At 45.4% G+C, this 15,741-nt stretch overlaps 1 long non-coding RNA gene across 1 annotated transcript; it reads left to right on the top strand.

The window, feature by feature from the left end:
* Positions 1-1,023: 1,023 nt before the first annotated feature.
* Positions 1,024-5,049, top strand: LOC103923502. Its single transcript, XR_663933.1, has 2 exons — positions 1,024-1,185; positions 4,853-5,049. It is a non-coding gene; the product is annotated as an uncharacterized LOC103923502 (long non-coding RNA).
* The last annotated feature ends 10,692 nt before the right edge of the window (positions 5,050-15,741 follow it).

Genomic DNA, 15,741 nt, shown 5'->3' with positions numbered 1-15,741 from the left:
CGTATCCTGGGCTGCATCCAAAGCAGCGTGGCCAGCAGGTGGAGGGAGGGGATTCTGCCCCTCTACTCTGCTCTGGTGAGACCCCACCTGCAGTACTGCGTCCAGCTCTGGAGCCCTCAGCATACGAAAGACACGGACCTGTTGGAAGCAGGGCCTGTTGTGACAGGACAAGGGGGAATGGCTTTAAACTAAAGGGGGGTAGATTCAGACTAGATCTAAGGAAGAAATCTTGGACGCTGAGGGTGGTGAAACGCTGGCACAGGTTGCCCAGAGGGGTGGTGGATGCCCCATCCCTGGAAACATTCCAGGTCAGGCTGGACGGGGCTCTGAGCAACGTGATCTGGTTGAAGATGTCCCTGCCCACGGCAGGGGGGTTGGACTAGATGACCTTTAGAGGTCCCTTCCAACCCAAACACTTCTATGATTCTATGATTCTATAAGGGCAGGTACTGCAGGTACCCACGACTTCGCTGGGTAGGGGCAGTTCAGCTGTGGCCACACCGGTGGGCTGCTGTCAACAGCTCCTGGGCTTGAGTTTGCATTTGTTGAATTTGATTTTAACACCTCCAACCCAAACACTTCTATGATTCTATGATTCTATAAGGGCAGGTACTGCAGGTACCCACGACTTCGCTGGGTAGGGGCAGTTCAGCTGTGGCCACACCGGTGGGCTGCTGTCAACAGCTCCTGGGCTTGAGTTTGCATTTGTTGAATTTGATTTTAACACCTTGGCCAGTTTGCACTGTGGCATTTGCTTTGGATTTTTCAAGGTGCTCTTCAAAAAAGCCTTAAGAAGCCTTTAGAAAGAGGGCTGCCACCTCTATCCCACCCTGCTCCCTTGTGGCTTGGGAAGAAGAGCAGGGATGTATTTTTAGAAGATGACATTGCAAAGAAAAAAATATCAAAAGCAGGTGGAAGGAGGTGTCCTTTTAAAGCCCAGGGCAGGGTGGTTGTGGCTATTTAGGGTGTGTTCCCGCCGTGGGTCCTGTTACCTGACGCTAAGCGTGGTGAGATGACGCAGTCCATCCCTGCATGCAAACCCTGGCATCGCCTTTTGGACCGTGCGCAGCGGGTAATGCACAACTGATTTACCATTAGCACTGAATTACGGATTAACTTGGCCCTGGAGAAAACAAACGTGTCAAGAAAGAGCAACAGCAGCACTAAAATTAATGAGCAAGAGAGGTAATGAAACACTAGTCCCATTCCAAAAAAATAAGCAATATAAATATAGTAAGAGAGTCCTTCAGATTCAATTTAATTAACCTTTGGTTAATAGGTTAAATAATTAAGCTGAATTAATTACAGTAAGTAGAAAGAAATTAAGCATTTAGTTGAAGTGAATCACCTTGTTCCACGTTATAAAGCAACTACTACTGTCTGTCAGGCTTTTATTATTATCACTGTAGGACAGGATTTATGATCTGACATAATTATTGTTCTGAGAAATGTGACATAAAAAGAGATGAAAATAATTAAGCAGGCAGCATAGAGAATGTGTGCTCTGTGTATTAAACCAAACGATTATAGCCAAAGTGATAAGGAGAAAACAAACATATTAAAACCAGTGATAAAAATTAACTGTAATGAATGTTAGTAAGCTGTAACAAGTATTAATATCTTTTAAACAGAAAGCCAGGTCCATTTTGTAACCAGGTGGATTTAACCAAAAATTGTGTAGTGACATTGGCTTTGGTCCAGCTGCACCAGGAAAGAAGTAGGAAAAGGAAAGAAGTCCTCAGTTTCAAAGTGATTTTTCAAATTTTTCAGGCCTTGTGAATCCTCCAAAACTTCTTTGCAGTTTTATTTTACTCAGTACATCAGCAAAAAGGTGATGTGTTGCAGCTTGAAGATGATCTTAAAGTCCTATAAACTGCTGGGTTTTGGTACCTAAGACTTCTAAAGTTTATTTATTTCCGCTTCCAGTAACTTTAGCGGGAGTTGTATCATCCCTGTACCTCCGTAACCCATCAGGATCTGAAGAGTTAAAAAGCCCCTATATAATTACAGAAGTTGACAGACCCGCTATTTAGGTATCTTGAATCTCGTGTGGGATTTATCTCCTGACAGGGCACTATAAATTACCATGAAATTCCCTAATGAAAATTTTTCTGTAGAAGAGTCTTTGTAACATCCAGTGTAGGAAAAGTGCTACCAGATATTTATTGTTTCCAGTTCAGTAGACTCTCCTGCTTGTATTTTTACAGCTACTGACACAAACATCTTTTAAACTTCCTTAATTACGCTTACAGCCTTGTGAAAATACTGTCAGATCATTGAGGTGAATGTAGTGAGCAAAACAGTAAAGGGTCAGTGACTTGGGTTTGACTATAAGAAATTACATGGACTACTTCTTTTAGCGAAAAAAGAAAAGACTTTGTACAAGAATGTCCTAGTGTAAGAGAAATTTTTTTAACATAAATCATCAATCATGTTGGACAGTTAAATGCTGCTGCTGATTTAGGTTGTTTCTGGAAGTCAGTAGCAGAAAGATGAAATTCAGTGGAAGAAAAAAGTGACTATTAAGCCAACCATCTCATATCTGTAAACCTCCCTACACTTTAATATCCAAGTTCACTTGGGGTGTTGAATTAGGAATATTTTTAATGACGCTAAATTCAAAGTTCATCTCATGCTGTATTGTTAGAAATGTGTGCACATAAATTTGATCATGCAAAAAAAATCACCGAAGCTAAAGTGCCTGCTAACTGGAACGGTCCTTTTATTGTGCACCAAACTCTAAATTCCCTGGTGGTGGTCTTCCAATGCAGGCTTATTTAAAAAAAATACTAACGTCAAGTATCTTTTCCACTTAGGAATGTCTCACAGGTTTGTGCAATTTCTCACTGAAGCTATTACTGGAATGCCTTATAAATCAAAAATCATTAATTAAACATTAATTCCCTTAAAACATTTTCAAAGCCTTAATTTCAGTAACTTGTAAGTTATTTGCCTGCCACAGTGCGCTGTCCTCTTGTAATCAGTATTTAATAGCCTGTACGGTTTAATCCCAATGTAATGTATTTGGCAATGACAAATTAAATTAAAAACCCCCGCTGTAAATCTAGACGGTACACTGCGATGCTCTTCTTACTATCGTAATTCCTTGCTGAAAAAAAGACAGTCTTGCCTTACGTGAGTGTTGCTTTTGAAGGGGAGATTATAATTCTCTTCTCTACTTTTATATATAGCTTAGTGAGGGCCGGACCAGATCAGTGAAGAGTCAAATCCAACAGCTCGTAACTAATGTACCAAAATCTTGTATAATTGAAGAGCAAGCAGATACCGTTTCTCTCTGCTGAGATGGTGACGTGGCTTCAGGATATGATCCACTCTATGAGCATCTTGGGAAAACTCAGCCACTTTGCTGCAGACCACTTACTTTTTTGACAGGCTTCCTGCAGGTTTCTCTGCAGGTCAGCTGTGTGCAGAAGGCTCCTGTGGCCACGGTTTATCATTTATGAAGAAGTTTCTTCCGTCCTTGTTTGAGAGCTCAAGCAACACGTGTTGACTCTGGCCAGGGTTTTGAGGTCTGCACTCCATGTTTTTGCCGAGGCTCTGCATTTTTCCTGTGGATTTGCTGATGTGACTAGCCCTGGCTATCTACAGCCTTTTCAAGCATGCCATCACTCCAGCCCCCTCCCTGAACTCTCCTGGGCAGGAGGCTCCCCAGCAGCCCAAGGCTGCTATCGCTCCCTCATCTGATCATTGGAAGCTTTGGAAGGGGTTGCTGTGGGCAGAAGATACTATTGCACAGAGGTCCATGTGTCCCGTGGATCTACCAAGGTTTGGGAGGGATACCTGGGCTGGATACCTTCCCTTCTGTGCTATCCTGCAATGACCTGGACAAATGTCCACCAGGGAACTGGTGGCATGAGCCTCTCCAGTGGCTTCTGTTGCATAGCCCATAGTTAGCAGTGTTTCTCTATGCATGGTAGTGAAGTCAAAATGGCACCGGCTTCCCCATAAAGAGCGCGAGGTCCCCAAGGATGGGCGTTTTCTATTTGGGTTGGTCTTCTGTAACCCAGCCCATCATGCCTTCAACATGGTGACTAGCAGTAGCTGGAGGAAAACAAGCATGGCTGTGGCCAGCCAAGCCTACAATTGTGTCTTTGGATGCAGGGACTCATCCTAGGAGCCCAGAGCAGGATCTGCAACAAAATCGTTGCCCTGATCCAGGATTTTGGCAGTGTTGCTTGTATACATCTGGATGCCACAGATAGGTCCAGCTCCGTGCGCTAAGTTTGGAACAAGCATTGGTCATTCTGCCGGGGTGGAGCCCATTCCTATCGGAGGGCAACGGATGGACTAAAGGAGGTGAACAGCATCTGCAGATCCTTTAGAGTTATTAATATCTCATCAACAGCGACCTTTCTAGCTGGGTTTTAAATGAAGAAAAGGTTATACTGGAAAACAAATTGGGGAGTAGTAATTGGGAATATAAAGAGTTGTCTCTGTAGTTATTACTTAGCTGATTCAGAAATACTTTTAATGAGGAAGGAGTAACGTTGGTAGGTATCTGCAGAGAATCCACCTGAGTTTTACTTTATTGGAATATTTGAGACTCAAGGTGGCGTTTGGGCATTTGCGCTAGCTGGGAAAGCAGAGCAGTACAGTCAGTGCAAAAGATGCTTCACAAATGATTTTGTTTTGAATGTTGTGTTCTAAAACTAATTGATCCCTTCTTTACTTAGCCATATCTCTCGGATATTGGAAGTGGAAGGGTATCAGACAGTTTTATGTAGGGCTGGAGAGATGACTTTTTACTAAAAAAGTTTGTTTTTCAACTTGAATAGAAATGAATGTTTCAGAGGAACTAGATCCCACTTATTATTGTGTTTCTCTGTGATAGCCATTGCTGTAATTCATACTCCACGAGGCTCTGCCTGCGGTGAAGGCCCTGCAGCAGTATTTTCTGCGTGCATCCCTGGTAACTACACAACCTGGAACCCATGAAGGGTCTCCTCCCTCCTCCACCCCCTCGCAGCACCCCTTTCTTCCAGGATGGAAAAATTGCTGAAGACCATTAAAAAATTGACTTTTAATCCATAGGTTTGTTGTACGGAGGGTGTGTGTGTGTGTGTGTGTGTTTTCCAGCACAATCTCCCCCATCCTGGTTATCCCGGGAGAGCGGGGAGCTGCGTGCCCCCCAGCCCAGCTCCTTCACCCTGTCAGCAGGGACACCAGCTCATGGGGCAGGTTGGGTTGATGTGTTGGTAACTCCGGTGCCCACAGATGCCCATCGGGCTTCATTTCCAGTTCCTCAGATGCTCTGCCCGGCCGACACCGTTGCCTCAGCAGCAGCTAGGCTGGCCAAGGGCTGTCCCCTTTTCGCTTTTAAAGCAAGTCAGCAAGAAATTTTTAGCAGATTGAACACCCTCAGTTGTAGAAGAATCGTTAGAAAAATCTTCTCTGCGTGCGGGGTTGTACAGCTGGAGGTGCCAGCAATGTGTTAGTCAAAATCACATCAAAACATTATTCACAGGTTTGGTATTTTTTAATCTATCCTGCCTGGGAAATTTCTTCCCTGTACTGTTTTTCAACTAAATCAGTTTTGAGTCCCGTAAAAAAGATAGAAAAGATATGATGTTTCTTTCCTGGAAGTCAGATGGACATGTTTTCAAGCTTCCAGGCAGGCAGCATTTCACATGGGGGATCATATGCCATTTCTATACGCGTTTTGTGTTTTAACACAGCCCTTATACTTGGCTTCATAAAAGTGGTGCACTCACTAAGTGCTTAATGTGAGTTCTTGTAGCTTATTTCGATCATCCAGATTGGGAACATTTTGGTTATAAAGGAACAAATAAGTTTCGTTCGGTCAATGACCGCTTAGAAAACGTGAACATTTCTGGATTAAATAACACTCGAAGTTCCAAACTGAATATTCAGTAAATGAGAGGGAAAAGAAACCTGATACCTTTCTAGTCTTCATTTGACTAATTTAGGATAAATATATAAGATACAACCAGTGTGTGAGGGAGCCCACATTATGCAGTCACTCTGCGGTGGATGGCTGCCTTCCCCGAGAAAAATTCAGTGGAGAAATTCATGACCTAAGGCCTGCATTTACTGCTTGAGGAGCAAGTTAGGTATTTTAGGGATGTCATTATTTACAGGATCAATATTGCTATTTAGTCCGACGGCTAGCCAAGCACGGGCAAATACTGTCTGCTGTAATACATTTATCCGTCTATCGATCTATCTCTGCACCCGTTTTGCTGATCAGACAGCTATAGCAGGACCAGGAGCAACTTATTCCTAGTTTTACTGCATCAGTAATAGGATTCGCCTCACATAACTTCCCACTCAAAAGCTACGCGAGCAGTTAGCTTGAGCAAACGGGGAGCCCTATGGAAAGAGCCAAATGGATTCACCCCATCTATTTTAGGCAGGACCCGTCACCTCCTGGGAGTGCCTACCCCAGACAAATGCAACCCCCATCCCCTCCTGCCTCCCAATCTCTCAACATCAGAGAACCATGATAACACTCCAGCAAAGTATTGCATTATTTAAAGCAGAAAATGCAATTTTAGTACGGATGGGTCAAAGTGAAAAGAATGGATACAAAATTTTCCCGGATTCAGAATATTCAATGGAGGATGGAGAGAGATTTTTTCAGACCCACTCCAGAAAACATACAGAGTACTTCATGTCAGTCCAAGCTGTTGCTTACTTCCCAGGAAAGTGCGATCTAGTAAAAGGCTTATACTGACCAGAGGGCGATGACTCACAGTTCCTCACCTCCAAGCAAAGCAGGAACAACTCCAGTGAGATGGGTGAAGCTAATGAACAAGAAAGTGTTAGCTGCAGATGGATCCAAAGATGGAGAAGGAAGATGTTTTGCAATTTTGAGTGAGATGTGGTTTTAAAAATCTAGGTGATTCATAGAAAAACCCCTGACGTGACACATTTACTGGGCTTGTTCTACACCGAGGTGTGCTCAGGGGGAGGAGATGGAGACTCATGAGCTGAAAGGTCCCGCGAAACCTGGGTGGGAGTGGGGGATGCTTCCTGGGAACCAGCCAGGGCATGGCAGAAACAGGACAGCTGATTTTTGCAGAGTAAGATGGAGGGCAAAACACTCAAATTTGTGTTGTTTACCTCCCCATCAGATGGATGGTGAAACGTGGCTGCGCTGGGGATGGGGCTGCTTGCCAGGCAGCCAGTCACTCCCTGAATCCAGTGCTTGCCACCGTATCAGTCCTGGCACCGCCTTCACCACTCGTGAAGGTCTGATTTAATGCACTCAGATGCCAGCAGCCAGGTTGCTAAAGAGCATTGCTGGGTCATGACCAAACCTGACCAGCCATGGGGTTGTTTTTTTGTGATACACTTCCAAGAAGACAGAAGAGACGGGGGTTCTCAGTTTTCACCTGGCAATACTAGTTGTCACCCCTGTTGATAAACACATGGTTTGAAACCATCCTGTTTTTCTAGAAATGGGCAAGGACTCTCCAGACAAATACATGCAATGCTTGGGGACATCAGTCCATGCAGTGGAGGCAAAATACACAATGAACCTTTGGTGTCTTGAAGATGATCACCTAGGGCATCTCTGATACAGCTCCATCCCTCCATGCCCCACGGACGGGGTGGTCCAAGTGGCACAGCTTGGGCAGCATGCAGAAGGGAGGAAGCCTCCCTGGGTCTCACACGGTGCTTCTCCAGGCTGACATGGGGCAGGAGATGGGCTATATCTATAGCTATGATTATTAATGTTTTCATCTAGGAATTGCTAGATTGACTTAGGAAAAGCTGGGCTACATATTGAGGATAGGAGGGGGAAAAAAACTTCCCTTCCCTTCCCTTCCCTTCCCTTCCCTTCCCTTCCCTTCCCTTCCCTTCCTTTTTCTGGACATGAAGGGCAGTTGGCACCAGGCTTGGGTGAGCTGTGATTTGGTATTATCTCAAAAGAAAGCGTGACTGAGCCTAACAAAAATGCTCATGTAGCAAAGCATGTAAGCATGAGTAGACCTATTGGCCTCAGTTGGTTTTAGTCTGCATCTGCAGTCAGACAAAAAAACCATTGCTCTAAAGTGCGGAAGAGGAATTTGACTAAAGCTGCTGTAATAAATAATCTCATGATAGGCAAGTCGTGCAAATTAGGTGAATGTTGACAAACGGGGTGGGAACCATCTGGCCAAGCTTCAAGACGGGTGAGGCAGTTCAGACACCTTCGTGCCACTCTGGGTTCACATTACAGTCCATCAGTGGAGAGCCGTGGGCCACCTCCTCCCCCATGATCCACCTCCTAACCCATGGTCCACCTCCTCCTCTGCGGTCCACCTCCTCCTCTGCAGTCCACCCCACCGTGGAGGAAGCAGAGCCAGCGTGGCAGAAGGCCAGTGTGGATGAGAAGGGGACACTGGGCTGACCTCGAAGGCAACAGGCAAGTGCACAGGAGATGGGCATGAGGAACTAGAGACCAGGGGAATATAAGGGCATTGCTCCAGCTTGTGGGGATAAAGGTGTTGGATGGATATCCAGTGAGCAGAAGACCTGGTCACTGCAGCTAGGACCCTTGGTGGCTTTGCCCTCCTGCATGCTCAGATGAAGCGTTCTAGGTCTCCTCCGTGGCTATGTGTGCCTTTTCACATGTTACAATTTACTTGACATCTTTGACTCATTAAGAGTTTTAAGATGATGACTATCTGAGATCAGATTACAACCCTAGCTCTCCGTTGTACAATATTTCCCTAATTTGTTTGGTCATAAGGATGTTGTAAATAACTGAGAAATTGGCCATTTTAAAACTTATCTTCTGAATGTCTTTGTGTGTATCACTGCAGAAGGTATGATTGTCTTATTACTGCACCAATATATCCGATCAAAATCATATTTTGTCACCTGCAGATGTATGATGAGCAGTGTTTCGCTGTGGCCTTCTTCAGGACTCGGGCTCGTCTAATTCTAAACCTGTGATAATCCCAGCGATTTGCAATATTGCAAATATTTCTGTTTGACGGTAAATGTCCCTGGGTGTTTCAGTGGAGTGCGAGAGCAGACAGCTAATACTCCTCTGCGGTACCCACTGAAGTGGTGTAACCGAGCGGAAACCCCACTGAGCTGAAAAATGCCCCTTGCTCAGGAAGAGCACTCTGTGCCTGCGCGCTTCCGATGCCCCGTGGTGGGACATCTCCCAGAGAGGCGGGAGAGCCTTGGGTGGGAGAGCCTCCAGCGGGTTTCCTCCGTTACCCGCTGGAGGTCTGACCCAAAGCTCATTCAAGGTAAAAGTGCCATTTATTTTTGTGGGATTTTAAATCTTTTTTCTGTTAAATGCACTCAGCTTTTAGAAAAGGACACTCCAGCTATGAATGAATTTAGCTGAAGAATTTAAGTGGTGGGACATGAAGTTCCGGGACTTTTCCATTTCATCTCCATTTTAGGGATGAAGTTAAACCAGGTTTTTCCTTGGTTTAATCCTTGCCTTGGATGCAGAGTAGGAGCAGCCAGACAAGTCAAGCCTGAAGGACCTTCCTGATGCGTACACTAGGCTGGATGCTGATAGACGGCGTGTGAGAAGCAATGTGGAAAGCTTAGAGCAGGTCTATATGGGTGGCAGTGTGGCACTGCACAGGTGTGAGCTGTGCACGTCTGGTTTGCACTAAAATTCATCAGCACCGGGCTGGAGAGGAGATGCCTGCAAGTTATCCCGGTGGATACGTGGGACTTTCCCTGCTCTGTGTGGAAACAGCAAGGGGAATTAACGCTCCTCAGCCCCGGGCCGTCTAAAATGAGCTCAATAAAAAGCAGCCGGTTGGTGCTGGAAGCAACACGCACAGTGGCGCTGGGCAGGGATGCGAGGCGCCGGTCGGCGTTTGTCGAGAACGCAGATGTGATGCTGTGGAAACGACGGAAAGTTGAAGCTGTGCAAGGCTGGTGTATATTGTATAAATTCAGCACAGCGAGAACACCCCCACCGAACCCGTCCACCGCTTTTTGTAACGTGCAGTTTGTTCTGACGATCACTTTCGTCTTCTTTTTTTCTTTTTCCTTTTTTAATTGTTTTTAGTCTTTATTTTTTACCTTCAGGGAATGCTTTAATAGCAATTCCACAGGAATTCAGTTTTGGTTTTATTCGTAATAAGTGTTGTCACTGGAGTGAAAAAGGATTCCGCAGGAGCAATTACTGGTCACGACAGAGTGAATAAATGAATTAATTATCTTCAGCTTTGTTATTATTTTCACATGCATAACGATGACACAGGCTGGTACACTGACTACAGTGTGCTTAGAGGAGGAAGAAAAATTCTCTGAAGGCCTGTGGGAGGTAATTAGTTTGAACCTCCCTCTGAAAAAGGTGTCTTTTTCTTTTGTGGTAACCTCAGTGCTAAGTCCTGAGGATGAACAGGTTCCTACGGACCACACCAGAGGAAACAGAAGTGGGACTATCCTGGGAAGGGGGGAAGAATATTCTTCCCCTGACCTTCACATGGGCTAAAGCAACTGTGCTCGCTCCTTCGCCTTGCCATCATTTGCCTCTCTGCCACAAGGTGCTAAAATAGGGCAGAGATATATACAGCCAACCCCGTTAGCAGTTTAGCACTATAATTCGCTCCCTTCGACAGAAAATGCCCCGAGTTTGCCCTAATTATGGTCAGTTGATGTATTTGCTATTTCTTTACTATTTCAGTAGGAGGAAGGAGGTGTTCATGAGTTCCAGCACCAGCAAGCACCAATAACCACAGCAACAACACAAAAGCCATACGCTAACTCTAGAGAAAGTACAGAAAAGTTACTTCCAACACCGAAATTAGCAGAACAAAGGAGAAAATAATGTTCTTGTGATCACTTTGCTTTCCTGCCTTCAGCAAAGTTTTTTTGTTGTCCCTCTTCAAAACTCTTCTCCCTGATTTTCTACTATAGCTTCAAAGGGTCAGGGAGGTGCCGCAGGTTTGACGATAGTCTCCTTCAGACTGAACACGCTGCAGAGTCGTCTTGTGCCTGCCTGGCCCAGCTGGAGGATTTCAGAAGCGTATGAATTCTTTGCTCAAGGAAGGTCTGTCCTAAAGCATCTTGCACTTCTTGAGGACAAAAACCTGGTTTTGCTTAGTTGCATGGTCCTTGTTTTTCACTCTTCAGCTAAACCCGCAAAGGTCCTTCTCCAGCCAAGACTGTTCAGTAAAACGGCCCTGGAAGAAAAGTCAAACGGTGAAGCAGCCGTGACATCTAGTGGTGCTTGTGGTTATTTCAGTACAGAGAAAAACGCACACTATAAATATAGCCATATATATCTGTGACCACCCCATGATCAAAAGGACAAGCCTTCATGACCAGCCTGCACTCTTCCTCTACGATGGGGCTGCAGGAAAAAAAAAAAATTCATCATTTTAGCCATGTGGTGACGATAATTCCCAGGGAGGAGTAGGGACGGTCAGCCATCCATTGCTTTTCTCCGCTGCAACAGAGCTTGAAAGGTTTCCCAGAATATAAGAATAGAAGAAATTGCTTTAAAAGGGAGATTTGAATGTCATTCATTTCACCAGTGCCAAGGCAACTTTAGGGATGAATAGAAAAACATATTTTAAAAAGTTAAAAAAGTAAGAATAGGTATATTTAGTGAAAGCCGATTCTGTGTGCGTGTGTATTTGTGTGAGTGATACAATAAACGAAGATGTGACTGCAGCTTTTAAGGATATGGAGCCAGAGGATCTCACAGAGTCCACCAGGGCTCAAGTGCTGCAGTTGGAGTGACTTAACTGCTGGTGCTCCAAATTTAACCGCAAGTATGTGAAACGAGGATTAGCCCCTGTGTATTTAGTTTAGACATCTTTCTACATTTTGTAGACATTCAATTTTAAGAACTAATCCTGAAGCAAAGAATTTCAGTAGAACATTAACTGGGTCCTGCAGAGCTTTGCACAGTGAAATTGCTGAGTCAGCAAGATTTCAGCGAAAAGAAAAACCTCAAAGAAAAATCTTCACTTTCCAAAGAAGCTGGGTACTTCTTACATTGTCAGGTATTTTTGCAAGGACAAAGGTGACTTCAGCACAAAAAAACCTCCAATTTGAGCAAAATATTTTTTTCTTTGGGTGCAAGACAAATCCTGCTATGGGATAAATCTAGATTTATATTTTATTCTGGGGTTGTTAAGCCTCCAGAAAAACGGTGGACAGAACTTCTACCCTTCATCAATTCCATAATGCCTGAAAACAAAAGCAATCTGAGTACAAAAAAGTTCAACAGATGCGTTTGTGAAGCTGCTGTAGCCGACGTTGGGATTTCCAGACTGTGCAGGTGACCTGTCCGACTGCTGCACGTGATCTGATGGCATCCAATAAAAGACAGTAAAAAGGCGTAATTTAACAGCTCAGCAGTTCTTAAGGCTTCAACATATATTCAGAATTAAATAAGAGTTGCAACTGAGCTTTGCTTTGTGCTTTCCTACTGGAAGTGTGTCTCTGGGGGAGGTAAGTGAACACCACTGAAACTAAAGGAATAGCTGCTAGAGGGAGAGGTTTATCAGCTGGGGCTAATAAAAGCCACCAGTTCCTGCTCCAGGACCACACAGCCCAGCCCAGCCAAGCGGTCATCCTGAGGGCGTCCTAGCGATTTCCTCATGAAACAGCAGATGATGAAAGTGGTGGGGGAATAAGGGAAGATGGAAGTAGCTGGATCTGCTGCTTTGTGCGGTGAAGGACCTTGTTCCACATGTCTTGCGACCTCTGGGGACACAGGACCAGACCTCATCTGTTATAGGCTGTGCTAGATTTAACTAGGTTGAGACCTTCTTCTTTGATGTGGCTTTTGGGTGTGCAGAGGGAGGTTGTTCCCACTCCTTACCACTCTCTTGTTTTCTGATGCTGATTTTTCAAAAGTATGGCTTTCTTAAACCCCACAGGGATTAAAAAAAAAAAAAATTGCACTGTGGCTAATTACGCAGAGACAGAGGAACCAAAGTGTTTCAGGGCTGCTGAGGTCAAAGGGGAGGTGCCGATTTCCACCACTGCAGCTCTGGCCCCTAGACGTCAGGGTTGCATCAGCTTTCAGCTTAGCTCATGCTGAGCTGCACCCCACAACCCTGAAGCCTTAAAAACCAGCATGGCCTCCAGGGAAGGAGAGTTGAGTTTATTTATCACACAGAAATTCATTGTTACTCAGTGGAAATCTCTTTCAGGGCAAAGAATTAACAGCCAAACCCAATTTCTTACGACAGGTGGACAAACCATGAGGAGAGGCTTTTCTGGCATATGCGTTTCAAGGAACCTACATCCCATTTCGCTCCTGCTTCCTCCTGGATGGCAGAGGCTCTGCAGGATCCTGTATCCTGCTCCAACACCAGGAGAACCCCATGCAGGGTCGCTGAGAACAGAATTTGTCCCAAACTGCTGTTCTCCTTTTGTGAACGCCTCCCATCTTCAGATCTCCATTCCTCATGACCAGCAGGGCAGCCTGATCATCTGGAAGAGCAGGTCTCCAAGACGTGAACATTTCCCAGCACTGTGGGGCAGCACCAGGTCTGACACCTGTGTTTTTAATAAACCGGCTCGTTGTGCTCGGCTGCCCTGTCTGCAGGAGGGAGAAAGGCAGTGGGACGTGTACGGCTGCTCTGGCTGCAGCCGAGTGAACTGCTACAAAAGCCCATCAAATGTCAAGCTTTTCTTTAAGACCTGGAGTCACTGAAGCATTTTTGGCAAAATTTCCTGCAAAAAATGAGTAAGCTCCGATAAGCCCCTGATACGTGACAGAGCCAGACTTGCTTCAGATCACACAGCAAAGGGGAAAAAAAAACCTATTTAGATGAAAATGACCAGAGGTCTTCAGCAGCATCTTCCTTCCTGGAGAAATCCAAGCCGTGATGGACCCAAAAGGGTCAGTCTGGGGCTGGTGGGCTGCGGGTACCGGTTCAGTGTCCATCCCTGGGGACTTCCCCCTAACGTGCTTCTGATGTTGATGTTGTGACCGTGATTGGTGCCAAGCTGAAATTCAACCCCCTGTTTGTGAAGCACCGTAGAAATGTCAGGCTCTTTAGAAATACCAAGCCGTGGCACTGCTTAGGGAAGAAGGGGGTTGTGCTTGTGTGCTTATTTATTTTCATTTGGCACTACTAATACTGAAAAAAAAAATTAAAATAACTATACTAATAGCAATACCACAAAAGTTTGCATGATGTTTCAGAAGCAGAGAACAGAACATAAAATTTGTTTGCTGAAAGCAGTATGGGGATTGCGCAGAAAAGGAGCAAGCGAGATGGCACCACCAACACCCACCTTTCCCTCCCCACGGTAAACTCTCAGCTGATCCTTACCTCTGCTACCTGGAGTTACACCAGAAGTCCCAGTAAGCCCATTTCTAACTAATTTCTTAGCAGATGCTTTCAGCCATAGCTCTGTTACTGCAAAATCACAGGCTGCAGGGAAAAAACAAAGCAGGTTAAAGGACAAGTGTGGCTAATCCTTCCAGAGGGAATCCTCACCTCTGATTTTCTCTGTGCTCTCTACAAAGGAAAGGAGAGTGGTGGTCCAGCTCCTCCTGGTGACTCTCCCAGGGCTGAGATGCTGGGACTATTTTTGCTTTCAACCTGTAAATTGAAGTATAGAAAACCACGGACTAGTCTGGTTTTAGAAGGGTCAGCATCCTTAGCTGCTGGAAGCTGGATACAGGCGAGGCCAGGGTTTAACTTCACACTTGGGTCCCTGCCTTGATCCCAGGGAGATGGGGGGGAATGACCGATTTGTTTGCACATTCTTAACTTCCAGTGATAGGAGGTGATGATGCCACTAAAGCTAACAAGATGCATGAGGATTTTAAGCTGCAGGGTTGTTTCAGTGAGGGTAAGAACGGGAGACAGTCATCAAACACCAGCTGGCGCCAGGAGCGTAGGTCCGGAGTCATCGCTGATGTGAGTAAGGGCTAAACCAGCTGAAGAGCTTCTCCCTGGTTTAGCAATCCCCTAAATACAGGCTTTCCCTCCAAGGATGGCCTTCCTGCTAAACCCTCCCCACTGGAACCTGCATTTGTCAAAGGGATGTCTTTTAGCTCTGGCCGGCACCGAGAGACAAACCTGTTTCTGATTCTGAGTAGGAAGTTTGGGGTCTATTTTATGCTATTAAATATCTGCCCACAAAGTCCATTTTGTGGCTCTACCAACTGTGTTGTTTGTACAGCTGCTAGGCTGAATACAACCGTAAGTTTTTTAATATCTCTGAGTTTACCATACGGATCAAGTGTGTGACTCCTGCCATCATCCCAAAGGATTTCTGCCTGGCGTGAAGTTCACCACAAAGTTTGTGGCATAAGGGGCTGCAGCCCTAGGGCAGTGAGCAGCCGGGAGGTGAATGACGGAGCAGGTCTCTTGCTGGCACGAAAACATCCTTGAACAGAGCTCCAAACAGACCTTTTAGCCTTGCTACACAGAAGGGAAATGCCATTTATTTACCATTTAGTATGCAATCACTATTTGGAAAACTTTGAGGTTTGCTGTCTTTATGCCATGATCGGGTGCGTGTCCCGTTGCGGAGAGGAGGAGCATGACATTCCTGACCGGCATTTTCTTCAGCTCAGAGGTAAGTGCTGACAGTCCGGGCACTTCATATTCCCGGGAAGTTGTGCCGTAGTGAATGCTGAAGACCTTGGGGTGCAGGAAGCTTGTTTCAGTTTTGAGCTTCCTTTTCAGGAAGTGGCAAGAGGTTGATGGAGTCCTGGAAGCACCCGCACAAATCAATGTTACAGAAAAAGAGGGCAGGAGGAACTACTGGACCGGAGCAAAGAAGGCGGCATCCTGCTTTCTACCACTC

This window comes from Pygoscelis adeliae, unplaced genomic scaffold, assembly GCF_000699105.1.
Source record: "Pygoscelis adeliae isolate BGI_AS28 unplaced genomic scaffold, ASM69910v1 Scaffold209, whole genome shotgun sequence".
Taxonomy (NCBI): domain Eukaryota; kingdom Metazoa; phylum Chordata; class Aves; order Sphenisciformes; family Spheniscidae; genus Pygoscelis; species Pygoscelis adeliae.
This window is presented reverse-complemented; position numbering and strand designations above follow the sequence as displayed.